Source organism: Tamandua tetradactyla, chromosome 2 (genome assembly GCF_023851605.1).
Source record: "Tamandua tetradactyla isolate mTamTet1 chromosome 2, mTamTet1.pri, whole genome shotgun sequence".
Taxonomy (NCBI): domain Eukaryota; kingdom Metazoa; phylum Chordata; class Mammalia; order Pilosa; family Myrmecophagidae; genus Tamandua; species Tamandua tetradactyla.
In genome coordinates this window covers 73,770,848-73,787,183 of record NC_135328.1, presented here as the reverse complement: position 1 = coordinate 73,787,183, position 16,336 = coordinate 73,770,848, and the positions used below count along the sequence as shown (strand labels likewise).

Below are 16,336 nucleotides of genomic sequence, written 5' to 3'. Positions count from 1 at the left end.
TCTTACCATGTTCCCCATCATCAAGAGACAACAGCTGGGTTGAAAGAATGGTGGGATGGCCTTTTAAAGACCCAATTAAGGTAGCAACTAAGTGGTAATTGTTTGCAGGGCTGAAGCAGTGTTTCCAGGAGGCTATGTATCCTCTGAATCAGTGTCTGCCTTTGGTGCTGTTTCTCCCATAGCCAGGATTCACAGGTCTAGATATCAAGGGATGGAAATGGCAGTAGCACCAGTCACTATCACCCCTAGTGATTCACTAGGAAACTTTTTGCTTCTTGTCCTTGAAACCTTAGGCTCTGCTCGTCTACAGGTCTTAGTTCCAAAAGAAGGAGTGCTCCTATCAGGAGAGAGCAATGGTTCCATTGAACTGGAAGTTAAGATTGCCACCTGGCCACTTTGGGCTTCTTATGCCACTGAATCAAAAGACATGAAAAGGGATTGCTGTTCTGTCTGGGGTGATTGATCCTGATTATCAAGAGGAAATAGGACTGTAACTATACAATGGAGGTAAAGAAGAGTTTTCCTGGAAAACAGGAGACCTCCTTGGGCATCTCTTAATACCACCATGACCTGTGATCAAAGTCAGTGGAAAACTCCAACAACCCCATCCAGGCAAGACTAACCAGGAAACTACAGGCAAAAATGTTTGGGTCACTCCATCACAGCCATTTACCCTCAGTGCTTGCTGAGGGTAAAGGGAGCATGGAATGTGTAGAAGAAGGTAGTGATAATTATGAACTTTGACCATGTGACCAGTTACTAGAAACAAGGAATGTGATTGTATGTTTTTCCTCCCTGCTTTATTATGAGTGTGTTTGCATTTGTACGTGAGCAAATATATTGTTTTCCTCTTATGTGACATAAGTTGCGTTGTTTATGTTATAGCATATAAGTCATAGAATATGAAGTTTAAGAATGAATGTTACCTAAGGACTTGCACCCTGTTCTGGAAAGATGTAGTACATTTCCGGTTTTATACAGGACAGTTGAGTATTTTAAGGCAAAACGTATGTCTGCTATTGTGTTCTATTTGGAAATTAAGCACCTTTCAAGGTGATGTATATAGCTGCCAAGTTGACAAAGGTTGGACTCTTGATGGTTAGGTTCTGGTGTCAATTTGGCCAAGTGATGATGCCCAGTTATCTGGTCAGGCAAGCACTGACTTGACCATTGCTGCCAAGATATTTCGAGGCTGGGTGACAAATTGGAAGGCTGGTATATTAAATCATTAATCAGTTGATTGCATCTGTGGCTGATTACACCTGTGATCAACTAAAGCATGTCTTCCACCAAAGAAATAATCCAATCAGTTGATGACTTTTAAAGAAGAAAGACTCTTTCACTGCTTCTTTAGCCAACAAGCCTCTCCTGTGGAGTTCGTCCAGAAACCTCATTGGAGCTGCCAGCTTCACAGCCTGCTCTGTGGATTTTGGACTCTTTCATTTCCACAGTTGTGTGAGACACCTTTATAAATCTCTTATTTACAGATATGTCCTGTTGGTTGCACTCATCTAGAGAACATGGACTAATGCAGTATAACAACCACATTTGTTTTTATATCAATTTAACTTCAATAGTATAGACAATCTATGTCCTTCTAACCCTCCCTTCACCCAGCTTTACGTAGTCCTTATCACAAATTACATTTTATTGCCTATGAGTCCAAAACCACTGATTCATCTTTACATGATACTTTTGTCTTTTAGGTCCTGTAAGAGTAAAAAGTTAAGTTAAAAATAAGAAATACAGTGGTGTTCTAGTTTGCTAGCTGCTGGAATGCAACACACCAGAGATGGATTGGCTTTTAATAAAAGGGGATTTATTTTGTTAGTTCTTCAGAGGAAAGGCAGCTAACTTTCATCTGAGGTTCTTTCTTACATGGGAAGGCTCAGGTAATCTCTGCTGGCCTTCTCTCCAGGCCTCTGGGTTCCAACAACTTTCCCCGGGGTGATTCCTTTCTGCATCTCAAAGGCCTGGGCTGAGCTGCAAGTGCTGAGATGAGGTATGCCAAGCTGCTTGGGCTGTGCTACATTGTGCTCTCTCATTTAAGCACCAGCCAATTAAGTCAAATGTCATTCATTGCAGCAGGCACGCCTCCTAGCTGACTGCAGATGTAATCAGCAACAGATGAAGTTCACGTACCATTGGCTCATGTCCACAGCAACAGAACTAGGTGCCTTGACCTGGCCAAGTTGACAACTGAATCTAACTACCACAAGTGGTATAGGCTTTTATGTTTATCCATGTCATTACTCTCTTTGGATATCTTTATTTCTTCATGAGGCTTTCATATATTGTCTGTTGTCCTTTCCTTTCAATTTGCAGATCTCTATTTAGCATCTCTTATAGGCCAGTCTAGTGATGATGAATTCTCTCAGCTTTGTCCACTGGGAGTGTCTTAATCTCTCTTTCATTTTTGAAAGATAGTTTTGCTGGATATAGAATTCTTGGTTAGAAACTATTTGCTTCCAGCACTTTAAATATTCCATCCCACTGCTTTCTTGCCTCATGGTTTCTGATGAGAAACTGGTACTTTATCTTTTTTTTAGGTTATTTTGTATGTGACACATTGCTTCTTTCTTGAGGCTTTCAGCAGTCTCTCCAGATCTTTCGTGTTTGAAAGTTTGATTCCAATATTCTATGCCATGGGTTTATTTGGGCTTATCCTGAATGGAGTTTCTTCAAAGTCTTTGATGTGTTTATTAATTTCTTTATTTAAATTTGGAATTTTTCAGCCATTATCCTTGAATATTCTCTCTTCCTCTTTCTCTCTTTCTTCTCCATCTTAGACACCCACAATTTATATTAGTATGCTTGATGGTATCCCAAAGGTTCCTCTGCCTTTGTTCACTTTGTTTTTCAAAAACAGAAAGAGTTTATTGCTATGTATGAAGTAATATATCAGACATCCTATCAGCCTAAAAATCTGTTTCCCCAAACTTCAGTAATTTAAATGGTTTTATAGTATCAGAAGAGGGTTAGGTTTTAAGGTAATGAACACAATAGCTCAAGATGATGAGGTTAGAGATGATGTGGAATTAAGGTGGGTTGGTTTTAGGCTAACTCAATTCCTTTCATTAGTAAACATTAGGGGCTGTCTTTAGTGATCATAAGACTCTAACTTTGAAAAATAGGATAAGAGGTTATAAGTGAGGGTCAGTCATAAGGTTTTTACAACCACAAAATATAATTATACAATCAGTATCAGAGATCAAGGCAGCTGGTTGACAGTTCAGAGATTCAGGTATTTACTTCTGTCTTTTCTAATATATCAAAAAGTAAAAATGAGGGCAGGCAAGAGTGGCTCAGTGGCAGAGTTCTCGCCTGCCATGCCAGAGACTCAGGTTTGGTTCCCTGAACCTGCCCTTGCCAAATAAATAAATAAATAAAGTAAAAAGAATATCTATGCAGTGATTCAGTAATTATAATAATCCCCTAAATCCTACCTTTTCAGTTACAACTCGACTCTCATTTAACCTATCTCTCAGTCTTGAGGGATACTGGACAACAGTTCTAACTTCTTCAATCTGAAAAGGGCATCACCATTATGGAATTGTTTCTGTTCATTTTTATTCATTATTTCCTCTTTCTGCCCTTTAGACCAAATGATTTCACTTTTATCTTCAAGTACTCTTATTCTTTCTCCTTCCAGCTCCAATCTGCTGTTGAACTCCTCTAGGGAATTTAAAATTTATGTTATTCTGGTCTTCAGCTCTTTTTCATAATTGCTGCCCACTTATGCTCTTTGTGTATTCATCTATTGTTTTCCTAGTTTCTATGTTTTTCTTTAACTCTTTGAGCACATTTAGGACCATTTCTCAAGTGTCTTTGTCTGATACATCCCAGGTTTCGTCCTCTTCACTGATAGTTTCTAATACGTTTATTGTCTCCTTTGTCTGGGCCATCTATTCCTATTTTCTTGTATGTATTGTGAACTTTTGTTTAAGCAGGAACATTTTGATATTTTAATGTGTTATCATTGTAATTTAGGTTCTGAGGCATCTGTTCCTTAAGAGTGTATCCCACTAGTGTTGTGGCAGAGCCTTCCTTAAATGCCAGGAGTTAACAAAATAGAAGGAGGAGGAGAAAGAGGAAAAGGAAGACATGGAGGAGAAGGAGGAGGAGGAGGAGGAGAAGTAGCTACTGCCACTGCCACGACCTTTCCAAGTATTTTCAGATTGTCCTGTATGAGGACTCTCCTACAGGCCTCATCCATAAAGTAGGGTTAAAGAATTGGTCCAGACCTAAGTGTAGGATCATTCCTGATCCTTTTGCATGTGCTTCTTGTTTTGGGTGTGTGTATCCCTAGGAATGCTCCCATGTGCACACTTCCTCTTGTGTTATATTTCCTAGGAAATAGTTGAAACCCAGTCCTGACACTGAGTTGGATATTCTATAGCCAGCAACGCCCTGCCCTACACCATAAAACTTGACTGCTCTCACACAACATTCTGTAGGAGAGTTCCTTGAGTTTCCTTCATCATGCAGGTTAAGTTCTGGTATGATGGGTCCCTCAAGATGTCACCAGACAGATTGCGCCATTTATACTTGCTCCCAATACATTCATGAGGGTTATTCTGTTTCCTATAGAACTGGGACAATGGATTCACACTGAGAGTATAGGCCAGTTTCATGCCAAGCTTATAAGGAAGTAGAGAAAGGGCCATTCAGGATGCCAGGGTATTCTACTGATTTTAAGTAGCTTTTTTCTTGATTTGGTGATCATCCTGTTACTACAGTCCTTTATCTGTTTTCTGGAGCTTTGAGAAGGATGTTTCTACCAGTTTTTGCTGTTGTTCCAAGCTTTTTGAAGGGGGCATGCCGTGTGATGGCTTTTTGATATGTCAATTTGGAAAAGCTGTACTAAAGTTTGAGTAATTCCCTTTCTAATATGTGTCTAGTCAGAGTGATGTAAAAATGATATTATATTATAACTGGAAGGTCGAAATGAGGAAACAGCCATTTTGTCATGTACACATACCTTCTCCAAATTATTCTCTCAATACTGATCTTAATGTTTGTAGAATTTCAAAGGCAATGCATAGATGTGATTAAAATTCCTAATCAGTTGTTTTAAGTTAATAAAGAGAGCTTATCCTGGATGGTCCTGACCGTATCAGGAAATCGTTTAAATAAAGGGCTTAGACTTCTCTTCAAATAGCTACTGAGTCTACAATTATTCTGCCTCCCTGCCCCTGTGCCTTTCTTCCTAACTGCCAACTTTGGATAATAAGCTTTAGCTTTGGCCATGGGATTTCATTCTCTTTGGGATTTTCTCTTCCTGACAACCTGGCCTACTGACTTCCAACCTGCTTAGTCAGCCCCACAATTGTGTAAGTCAATTCGCATATGAATCTCCTACCAGTTATGCCTCTCTAGTTAAAACATAACTGATACAGATCACAAAGATTTAAGCTAGAAACCAACTAAAGGATGATAATAAAAATCTCCAAGCACGTGGGAATAGAGTAATACACTTCAAAAATGTACCTCTAAAATAAGTCTAGCACAGATGGTTTCAGAGCTGAGCTTTATTAAACAAAAGATAATCCTTACATTATTTAATCATTTCAGGAAAAAAGGTTAAACTACCCAACTGAATATATTTCTAATATCTTTTTTAAAAGAAAGTTATTTTAGGACAGTAATTGAAAACAAAGTTAAAGATCAATAAGGTGCATAAAGCTAAATATAAAATAAGTTAATTAGCAAACTAGGAATGCGTTGAAAAGGGATCATGACAAGGTAACATTTATCCTTGAAATAGATAGTTGAATTAAAGAAATAAAATCATATAACAATATGATGATCTGATTTAATACAGAAAACGAATGAGAATAATTTAATAAGTATTCAGGATAAAACAAATATCTATATCTGATAAACTGTTTGAAATTCTTGTTGACCTTGCTATTTAATATCTAACAAAATGTTTTATCAATTAGCATCTTTGCTGATCAAGTATTACAAAATTGACTTTAAATTCAATACAAAATAGAAATATTTTCTACATTTTATTCAATGTTTTTATAAAGATCCTAAATAAAACAGTATAGAAGAAAAATATTAAATGGTGAAAACAGACTAAGTAAGCAGTACTGTATTCTTGCCCGGAGAAAATTATATAACAATTCAACATATTTGAAGACAATTAGGATTCATTAAACCAGTATAAAAAGATTGATGAGTAAAAGAAAACTATGAAAAATAATCAAAAGATTTCTATTCATGAGGTTAAATTAATTAGAAATTTTTATAGTAATTTTAAAATGTTATTTATAAAAGCAATAAAATATGTTAAGTATAAATCTAAAAATGAGATGTTTTTCAAGATGGAAAATGAAACAATAAAATAAAGATGTGGACAAGATCATGGGATGAATTCACCCCATGGATGGAATGAATCACTAGTATTAAAATGGAAAATCTTTTCAAATTAATATTTCAATTAAATTCAACTCCAATCAACTTACTAATGGCTTTTTTAAACTTAGAAACTGATCATAAATTTTATATGGAAAAATATATGCTCAAGTGTAGACAAGACAATTATAGAAATTACCCTAAGAGTTGTTAAGATTTATTATAATGCTCTTATAATTAAAAATGTATGATTGACAAAGGTCTCATAAAGCAAGCTAATTGTAGAGAAATATTCTTCATTTCTATATACAAACCTGTAATTTCACAATGTTAACTGAGACAAGAGATATTCATATAGAGAAAATGAATAAAGAGGAAATGAAAATACAACCACCAATTGCTTAAAATTGTGTATATATTCAATGCACATAATAACGAATCAGGTTCCAGAATATATAAAAGCCTCCTAAAAAATCAAAGCATTTGGAAAATTGGCTAAAATTATGAGCAGAGTAAGAATTTGTATGTAACAATGGCTAAGAAACAGTGAAAATTTTCCTAGTTATAGGGAAATGTAAAGCAAGAATTTATAACTTCACAGCTTTGTCACTGGAAAAAAATTAAAAGTAGCATAATAATACAACAATAATACAAACTCTACTACTCTGCTGGTGGAATATACATTATTACAACCACTTTGAAGAGCAAGTTGACAATAACCAAGAAAGATTTAAATGTTCCTAACCATTGTCAAACAATTCTATGTCTAGACATATACACTAGAGAAACTCTGCACATACAAGGGTATTGAATTCAATACTTTTTCTCCCAGTAATAATAATAATGATAACAACAACAATAATAATATAAATTTATATAAGAAAACAAAAGAACAGATAAATATATTTTAACATTTTATAAAGGGAAAACTGTATGATAGTTAAAAAAGATGGACTGATTCTACATGATTTAAACTTTTACATCATAATTTTGAGTAAAATGCAAATTCCAGAAGCTGAGTTATCAGATATTACTATTTAATTTAGAAATTAAATGGCAAAGCAGGACAGTATGATGGTGGCTCAGTGGCAGAATTCTTGCCTGCAGTGCCAGAGACCCAGGTTCAATTCCTGGTTCCTGCTCATGTGGGGAAAAGAGGGCAAAGTAGCACTCCCCCCAAATAATGTCACATATTATTTATGGCTTTTTTTATATATGTTATTAGATGGAAATTATATAATCCAAACAGGATATTTACTAGCATTTGGGAAAGAGCATAGTATACCAACGGAACAGGAGCAAAAGAAATTATTTCTAACTGTAAGAGTTTTACCAATAAACACATAACTATGACAAAATAATAACAGGCTTTAGTAATTGGAATGGTACAGTATTGTTACAATAACATTGGTGATGGTGAGTAAATGAGTATATATTTTCTCCTGTACCTTTTTTATGCTTAAACTACCTCATAATTCAAAATTAATTTTAAAATAAATATAGAAAAAAGTTGCATGAGTATGTTCCAGTATGGAAAACAGATAAAACTGTCATTTTATTTTAATTATTAGAGGATCAGTTTCTAGAAATAGCATATAGACCCATAGCTTACAAGTATAAATTTTGCCTACTAAATGTCCATCTAGTCTAAAATAATAAACATTGCTTTTTTTCTGATGATATAAGGCAATATATATCTACTGTGGGATAAGTTAATGAACCAAAAAAAATATAAAGAAGAAAAAGAAAATCATCAAATATCAACTCTAATCACACCACATAAAAAAAATTTCACTTTGCAATTCAGGACATTAGAAAGCATTTTTTCAGGGTTTGTTTACATAATTGATATCACAGTATGTATTTGTATGTTAAGTTGCCAGAATGCAACATACCAGAAATGGAATGCCTTTTATAAAGAGAATTTCATAAGTTGCATGTTTACAGTTCAAAGCCTATGAAAATGTCCAAATTAAGGCACCAGCAAGTCTGCTCCCATCCGGGACACCTCTTTCAGCTGGGAAGGTATGTGGCTGGCATCTGCTGTTCCCTTGCTCCTGGGCTCTGCTGTTTTCAGTCACTTTTCCTGTGGCAATTTCTCACTTTGCTTCTCCAGGGCTGACCTTCATCTCTTGGCTTCCCTTGACTTTCCAGGTTCTGGCTTCCTTAACATCTCATGGGAAGGCACACAGCAATGTTGCTGGGCTCCAAGCATCTCCAAATATCTGTATCTTTGCTCTATGAAGCAACTGTTCTCCAGGCATTTACATCTGCTCCTTCTGTTGTTTCTCCTCTGTCAGCTCTGAGTCTCTCCAAAATGTTTCCTCTTTTAAAGGACTCCGGTAAACTAATTAGGCCCAACCTGGAATGGGTGGGATCACATCTCCATCTATTCAAAAGGTCACATCCACATTTAGACAAAAGTCAAGCTTTCATGGAGATAATTCAATCAAAAGTATCTACCCCCTAGTATGAAATCAGGATTAAAAGCAATGGCTGCCCCACAAGATTAAATCAGGATTAAAACATGGTTTTTCTGGGGTACACAATACTTTCAAACCAGCACACAGTATATAGGCTTTTTTTTTAAAAATTTTTGTCTTTAATTCAATTTTGAAATCAATCTTTATCTTTTCCTTAGTGATTTAAATTCTTTATGTGAAGAAATAAAAGAGATCAGATGTTAAAAATAATTGAAATCATTGGATTTTAAGGAACACATTTTAATTTTCCAAATTTTAAATTGTGTAAAGTTATCCTTCAAAGTTACAAAACCTTTCATCATATATGAAGCACTTGAAATCATGTCTAGGCCATGACTGAGATCTGCGTGCTCAACTGTCATACTCCACTGTTGCTCCCTTCACATCAAGCCTTGAGGCGTTTAAATGAGTCACCTTCCACAAACGTTTCATATTTTCTGCCTGTAAGATATTTTTTTAAATTTGAAACTTTAATATTCACTGGAAACCTACCTTCTGCCAAGCAGAAAGCATAACCTTTAAAATCTAGCAAAATAAATCTCACAAAGTGTTTCTATTAAAAAAAAAAAGCAGAATAAAAGAAGGCAGATGCATATGCTTGGTACCCTACAGTTTCCTCCAAGTTCTTCTTCCCTGTAGCCCACTGTACCACTGGATTTTTACAAAATTTGCAAAGAAAGTCATCACCATGGCATAATGAAAAGTGAGGAACTTTGGGGGAAGTACACTAGCTGGAGTTTGAATGGGCCCTGTTTCATGGAATTAGAATATGATCCTTTCTGAACACCATCATGACCTAAACAATTGGTAAGCAAACTGAAGAAGCAATAATTATAGTAGAGAGAAAGTATAACCAGATAGATAAGTATAGTCTCCCTGATGTCAGATTGCTTGTATAGAATCCAGGCTCTGAACCTTAATAGTTGTAATTGGTGGCAAGTTAATCAATTCTCTGAGTCTCTATTTCCTTTTCTGTAGAGCTATATCTAAGATCATTGGCAGGATTATTTGAGTTAATATAATCACTTAGAGCAGTACCTATTACACAGTAAGCCTAGGTGAATGTTTGGTGATAGTGGCAATAGTGAACCTAGTAGTAATTTTGTTTGTAATGATCTATTTGGACATGGGTCTTGGAGCCAAGTATTATCTTGGGTAAGGGTTCAAATCTTTTTTCTGCTTTTTAATGTGTGCTTTTATTGTGATGTCCTAATACATCCCAGAGTAATCTGGACATAAGATTAAAAGGTATTTCCCTTGGAGGATTGGGGAGAAAGGAGGAAATATTCAACTTCCCCATTTTTGAGAATTTCTGATATTCTCACAAGCAGTGGGGACAATCAAATCAATAGAACAAACCCTCAGTCTTAGGGTTTGCCCCTATGAAACTTATTCCTGCAAAGGATAGGCTAAGCCTACTTAAAATTAGACTTAAAATCACCCCCAGAGAACCTCTTTTGTTGCTCAGATGTGGCCTCTTTCTCTATGCCAACTCAGCAAGTAAACTCTCTGCTCTCCACACTACATGGGACAGGACTCCCAGGGGTGTAAATCTTCCTGGCAATGTGGAACAGAAATCCTGGGATGAGCTGGGGCCTGGCATAAAGGGATCAGGAAAGACTTCTTGACCAAAAGGGAAGGAGAGAAATGAGACAAAATAAAGTTTCAGTGGCTAAGAGATTTCAGAGTTGAGAGGTTATCCTGGAGGTTATTCTTATGCATTATATAGATATCCCTTTTTAGTTTATGGAGGGAAGTACCTGAAACTGTTGAGCTGAATTCCAGTAGACTTGATCCTTGAAGATGATTGTATAGAGATGTAACTTTTATAGTGTGACCATGGAATTGTGAAGACCTTGTGTCTGTTGCTCCTTTTATCCAGGGTGTGGACCGATGAGTAAAAAATATGGATAAAGAATAAATGAATAACAGAGGAGACAAAGGATAAAATAAATTAGATAGATGGAAACACTAGTGATCAATGAGAGGGAGGGGTAGAAGATGTGGTATGTATGAGTTTTTCTTTTTATTTCTTTTTCTGGAGGATGCATATGTTCTAAAAATGATCGTGGTGATGAATACACAACTATGAAGAAGATATCATGAGCCATTGGTTATACACCATGTATGGAATGTATGTGTATGAAATTTTATCAATAAAAATATTTTTAAAAATTCAAAAAATATATGGGTATAGTTAAGAAATGTGAACACTTACTAGGTATTATGGTTTTGTTTTTTAAAATCTAATGTAACTTTTAGAGATACATTCTGAAATATTTATGGATAAAATTATATGATACCTGGGGTTTGCTTTACAATAAGCTACTCAGAGAGGAATGCAATGGGTGGGATATGGACAAAACAAGATTGGCAGCAAATTGATAATTGTTGAAGCTGAGTAATGAATGGATATATGGAAATGTGTTATTTTTGTCTACTTTTGTATATGTTTCAAATTTTCCACAATAAAGTCCCACAAAAAATAAAAATAATAAAATAAAAACATTATGTAACCAATCTGATCCTAGGTTTATCCCTCCTTAAAATGAGAATTATCATACCTTGTTGATAATTATAATGATTAAATGAGAAGACATTATTATCATCCCCATAATTATTGTTATTAATCAGCAGGAACTTAATTCTAAATAGTTTTATTAAAAAGATTATAAACTATAGAATTACATCATTAAGTTGCACAAAATCATAAAGGAATTTAAGATGCATCCAGAAATATTTCTGCTGGCATGTTAAGAAATAGGCATCATAAAATCATTTTGGCTATATAATTTGAAGAATATATTATATATAATATGACACATTGTTCTATAAAATTTTACAAAATGTCTAATTATATACAGAGAAAGCAGAAACCCATGATTTTCATCTTCCATACAAATTGGTGTGCTACAGAGGATTTATGTTATTGAAATAATTCAGCCTCAGCAGCTGACTTTATCTCTAATTCACAAGAAATTTTATCATCCTGGCACAATAGAAAGGGAATTGTATTCTAATCAGTAACCCTGAGTTTTACTGTTACTTTGTTTTCTTACTGCTCTGAACTTGAGCAGTCATTTAACTTTTAAAACTCATTTCCTAGTCTAAAGTTGCAGCACCTATTTAGTAAGAATATGGAGAAGAAACAGCAGAATGATGAATGAAAATATTCCGGCTATGATAGTTATTCAATTGTATGCATTCATATATTTATTTAAACTATTGTTTAATTTTGGCCTTGTTCTACAATGAGTTTGGAACAGCCTATAGAAATTATAACTAAAAAAATGGGAAATAAAAGATCAGAAAATATAGGCTGAGTGGGAATGAGTTGAAAAAGATACAGTTGAACAGGATTTAAGGACTTATATAAATCATATAGCTGAGCCATCATATAGTTTGCTCTAAGTTTCCTGGAAATCAGCATAAAGGAAAGCATTTTAGCTAATTAGTCATTTGAAGAAAATCGATCAGTTTGTTTTCTTGGAGTTAGTTCTAAAATAATTTTAAGTTTTTATATCGTTTATCAAAATAAAAGGGCGCTAAGCTACATGGGAGATAATGAACAATCACATGGCAGGGTACAATGAGACAGCATCTTGCGGGACCTCTCCAAGAAACCTTCCATCTCCCTAAAGTCCAAATTACTGAAGAATTTTCTTCAGGGTTTCACAACCAGATGCCTTTAATTGGCATGACTTGATCCAGCAATAAGTCATAGGCTACCTAGAAGGATAAGTGACCTAAATGTTCTTTCATTAATTCCAGTAATTCCCTACAAATATTACTTTTCAAATGAGGTTCTCAAAAACTGACCAGAAATACTTTGAGGTGTATGACCTGGAAAAGCATTAGTGCCAGTGGTATAGGAAGTGATTTGTGATTAGCAACATTCAGATACTAGAAATCACGTGTGACCGTAGAAAATGCTACAAGAATCTGATTCTGATTAAATTTGTGTCTTTAAATAACTGGCTTGAAAGTAATTTTATAAGCCATAAACAAAATAGGCATCAAATTTATCCATGTCTTAAGAGAGTATTCTATTAGAAAGCCAAGGTATATAAAATAGAGTTGTTTTTCGGGGGGATACTAACTTGGTAAAAAAAAATTGGCAGTATATTACCAACAACTCATTCTTGCTAAATGCATGTATTACTTCCTGAATAAAAATTAATATTTTTCTTTTGACCCTGCATCCTCTTCACCTTGCCATGGCCAAATATTGCTCCTGGCCATACTATGGAAAACAAAAGAGAATGCTTAGTGCTTTAGGAAAAAAGCACTGGAGAACTACTAGGGATAGTCAAATTAGGGGTCCTCATCTCTAGTAAGTATCTTTGTGAGACTGGATAAGTCAATTCTTTAAACCTGAGTTTCTTCATAAAAAATTATGAATTTTGAATATATCATACCTTAGATTTCTTCTAAGTTCAGCATTCATTGAGTTACCAATCCCCTGAATACTTGTTAGATCCATGAGTAGAACTGTAGACAAGAGAAGGGAATTAGATGGAGACTTGTTTAGGTGTCAGTATAATTTGAGGACAGAGTCTTTAAGAGACTTAGCAAAGATCATAGTAAAGAAGCCAACTTGAATTACTTAAAACTGGTGGGAACATAATCTTGTGATTGTAAATAAGGATATAAAATCATAATCAAGTATTATGATAGTCATGATCTAACTTATGTTTATAGTCAACTTAGGACAGCTATTTTAATTGTTTTGAGCAGGGTGTTTGATGAAGTCAGGGTTATGGGTTCAGTCTAAACACAGTTCAGAAGGTTCAAAAACATTATGTTTGTCTTTCCACTTAGAGATGGTACCTGCAAAAGCCATACCAGAAACTTTCCAAAATGTGAGAAAAATAAGACAAGCCATTTCAAGTCAAAACAAATTGTCTGTGAATGTTGGTGCTTACATTTCAAGGGATATTAAAGTACTCTCATGAAACCTCTAAGGGAATATTATGTGATAATTTGTAAGCAAGTAATTTCAGATGAAATTTTTGAACAAAATGCACAGTGTGGTAGATGGCAAAAAATGGAAAATGGTCACAAATTCCTTCCATCTGTGGATGCATTCTCCTTTGCAGTCTCTTCCTTGCTCTTCTCACAAACCTGTGAGCCTTTTCCTATACCTTTTTAATCTGTTCCTGACCATGAGACTTGCTTTTGCCAATGGAATGTTAGTTAGCAAACCTGACATAAATAGAGGCTTAAAAGGCACTTGTGGATTGGGCTTGTTCTCTGTTGCTGTTATGGAACCCCAGAGCCCTGTGAAGAAACCAGAGCTAGCCTGGTAGATGTTGAAGCTCATGTGGTCAATTTCTCAAATGCTCCAGGAAACAAAAACTCATGTGAGTGAAGCCCTCATGAAGGAACTGAACAACTCCCAGACAGCCCTTTAGTAGAAATTATAGGAATCAATGATGAGTGCTTTATATGATCACAAGCTAGAGGAGTCGATAATCTGAGAATTGTAAAAACAGCAACTACTATACTAAATGTGTATTATGTCTCTTGCTTCAATTATGACTTCACCAGGGGCAAATCCTTAATCAAAGGGAAGGCAATATTGTAAGGACTAAATAATAAAGTACTTAGTACTTGTTAGTAATTGACAAGTTAATCATACATTTTCTAGTGCTATTTTTTTTTTGCCATTTAATATTCTAGCTCTTACCTGCCAACTGATCTCCTGATCACTAGTCTTGGTCTTGAATTCCTTATCTATAAGGATTAGCAGAAGGATCTACTTAAAACCTGAATTTGAATGTGGTAATCTCCTGGTTTATATCCTTCATTTAAAAATCAATAAGCAAAAGATGCTGGCTTCGTACTGTACATAGTACAGGTTTAATGTTTTTAAATTTTAGCCCGAAAATACTTTGTTTAAGTAAAATATGAGGCATCAATATAAATAAAGCACTGAAAAACAGAAGCTGAGCTGTTTTAGTTGGAGAAGAGGTAGGGCTAGAAACCAACTCACTATCTTACTGGTATCTTTGAGAGGTTATGACCAGGCATGATTTTAAAATAATTCGGTAGAAATTTAAATATCAAAATCTTTAATATGACCAGTGAGTTTTAAAATCCTCTGTGGCTTCAACTCTAACAACTTTCTGTCTTGCATTTTACATTTAAGAAATGCCCAGTGATTTTTTTCTTATGGTGGTTTGAAGCTGTAAGTACTCCAAAAAACATATTCTTAAACTTAATCCATTCTTCTGGGTGTGAACTCATTGTAAGCAGGACCTTTCGATGAGGTCACTTCAATTAAGGTGTGGCTCACTTCAGTCAGGGTCTTAATCCTATTACTGGCATCCTTTATCAGCAGAATGAAATTCAGATATGAGAGAAAGTCAAAGGGTGAAACCAAGAGCTGAACGTCAATGGAACCCTGAAGAGAAGGAAGGGACCAGGAGATGCACAAGCTGAGGTCCAAGGCTCATAAATAGCCAGGCCCAGAACACCACAGTCTTCAAGGATAAAGCATCACCTTATGATGCCTTGATTTGGACTTTTTCCTAGCTTCAAAACCATTAGAAAATAAATTCCTACTATTTCATTCAACCCATTGTATCATATTTACTTAAGCAGCCAAGGAAATGAAAACATAGCTCCTGAAAGCTAGTACATCATTTTATATTTCCCTAATCTGCTTTCGCTTGGATTGATGCATTTTTCTTTAGTAATATTTTCCTTCTTTGCAGTAGCGTCTGTTTTTCTTTTAAGATTCAATTTAGGTGTATTCTTTTAGCGATCTCTTCATAACTTTAGTTGGCATACGTGCATGTTTACACAGATCCTTCTCATAAGCAGGAGCTATACTTCTATCTGTCATGCTTTACATATGTGTGTGTGTGTGTGTGTGTGTGTGTGTGTATCCTTAAGAGTAGGGCTGTTTGCTACATAGCCTGAGTACTTAGCATGTTTTAACTGATTTAGAAATGGTTGAGAAACCAACTTTGAGTTAGAGCAAGACAACACATAAGTAAATAGAGTGATCTGACAAGTTTGGGTAATGAAATCTTATCACAGCCCATCTACTCTCCTTTCTCCAACCAAGCTGCCACTCTAAGAGTATCTACTACTCAGAGAGAGTCAATTTGATAATCAACATTTCATTGATCTGTACGAATACATCATGCCACTGCAAGGAGAAGTTCTTTAAGTATCTGCTAATATTTTACCAGACCTTTTAAAAAAATTCAAGATCATGATAGAATAGCATGAATAGATGGTGAGGACCATTGAAGGGCTATGAGGAGAAAAGTGTATATTCCATAGACAAACTACGTATTATTCTAAATGAATTTCAGTTAAAGATGGAAAAATCTGGTGGATATACTAATCAAAATGGTAATAAAATCTAGTGGCTATACTATATCAAAATGATAATAAAATGGTTAAATAGTGAGATTCTGCACATCTGTAGACAGGGTAATTCAAAATTATGTCACATGGACAATATCATGGCAACC

General features: G+C 35.1%; 1 long non-coding RNA gene across 1 annotated transcript; it reads right to left on the bottom strand.

Annotated features, from left to right (window-relative positions):
* Positions 1-6,830: 6,830 nt before the first annotated feature.
* On the bottom strand, positions 6,831-15,718 carry LOC143660746 (uncharacterized). Its single transcript, XR_013164228.1, has 3 exons — positions 13,265-15,718; positions 10,607-10,717; positions 6,831-8,752 (listed from the first exon to the last, which is right to left on the bottom strand). It is a non-coding gene; the product is annotated as an uncharacterized LOC143660746 (long non-coding RNA).
* Between the last annotated feature and the right edge of the window lie 618 nt (positions 15,719-16,336).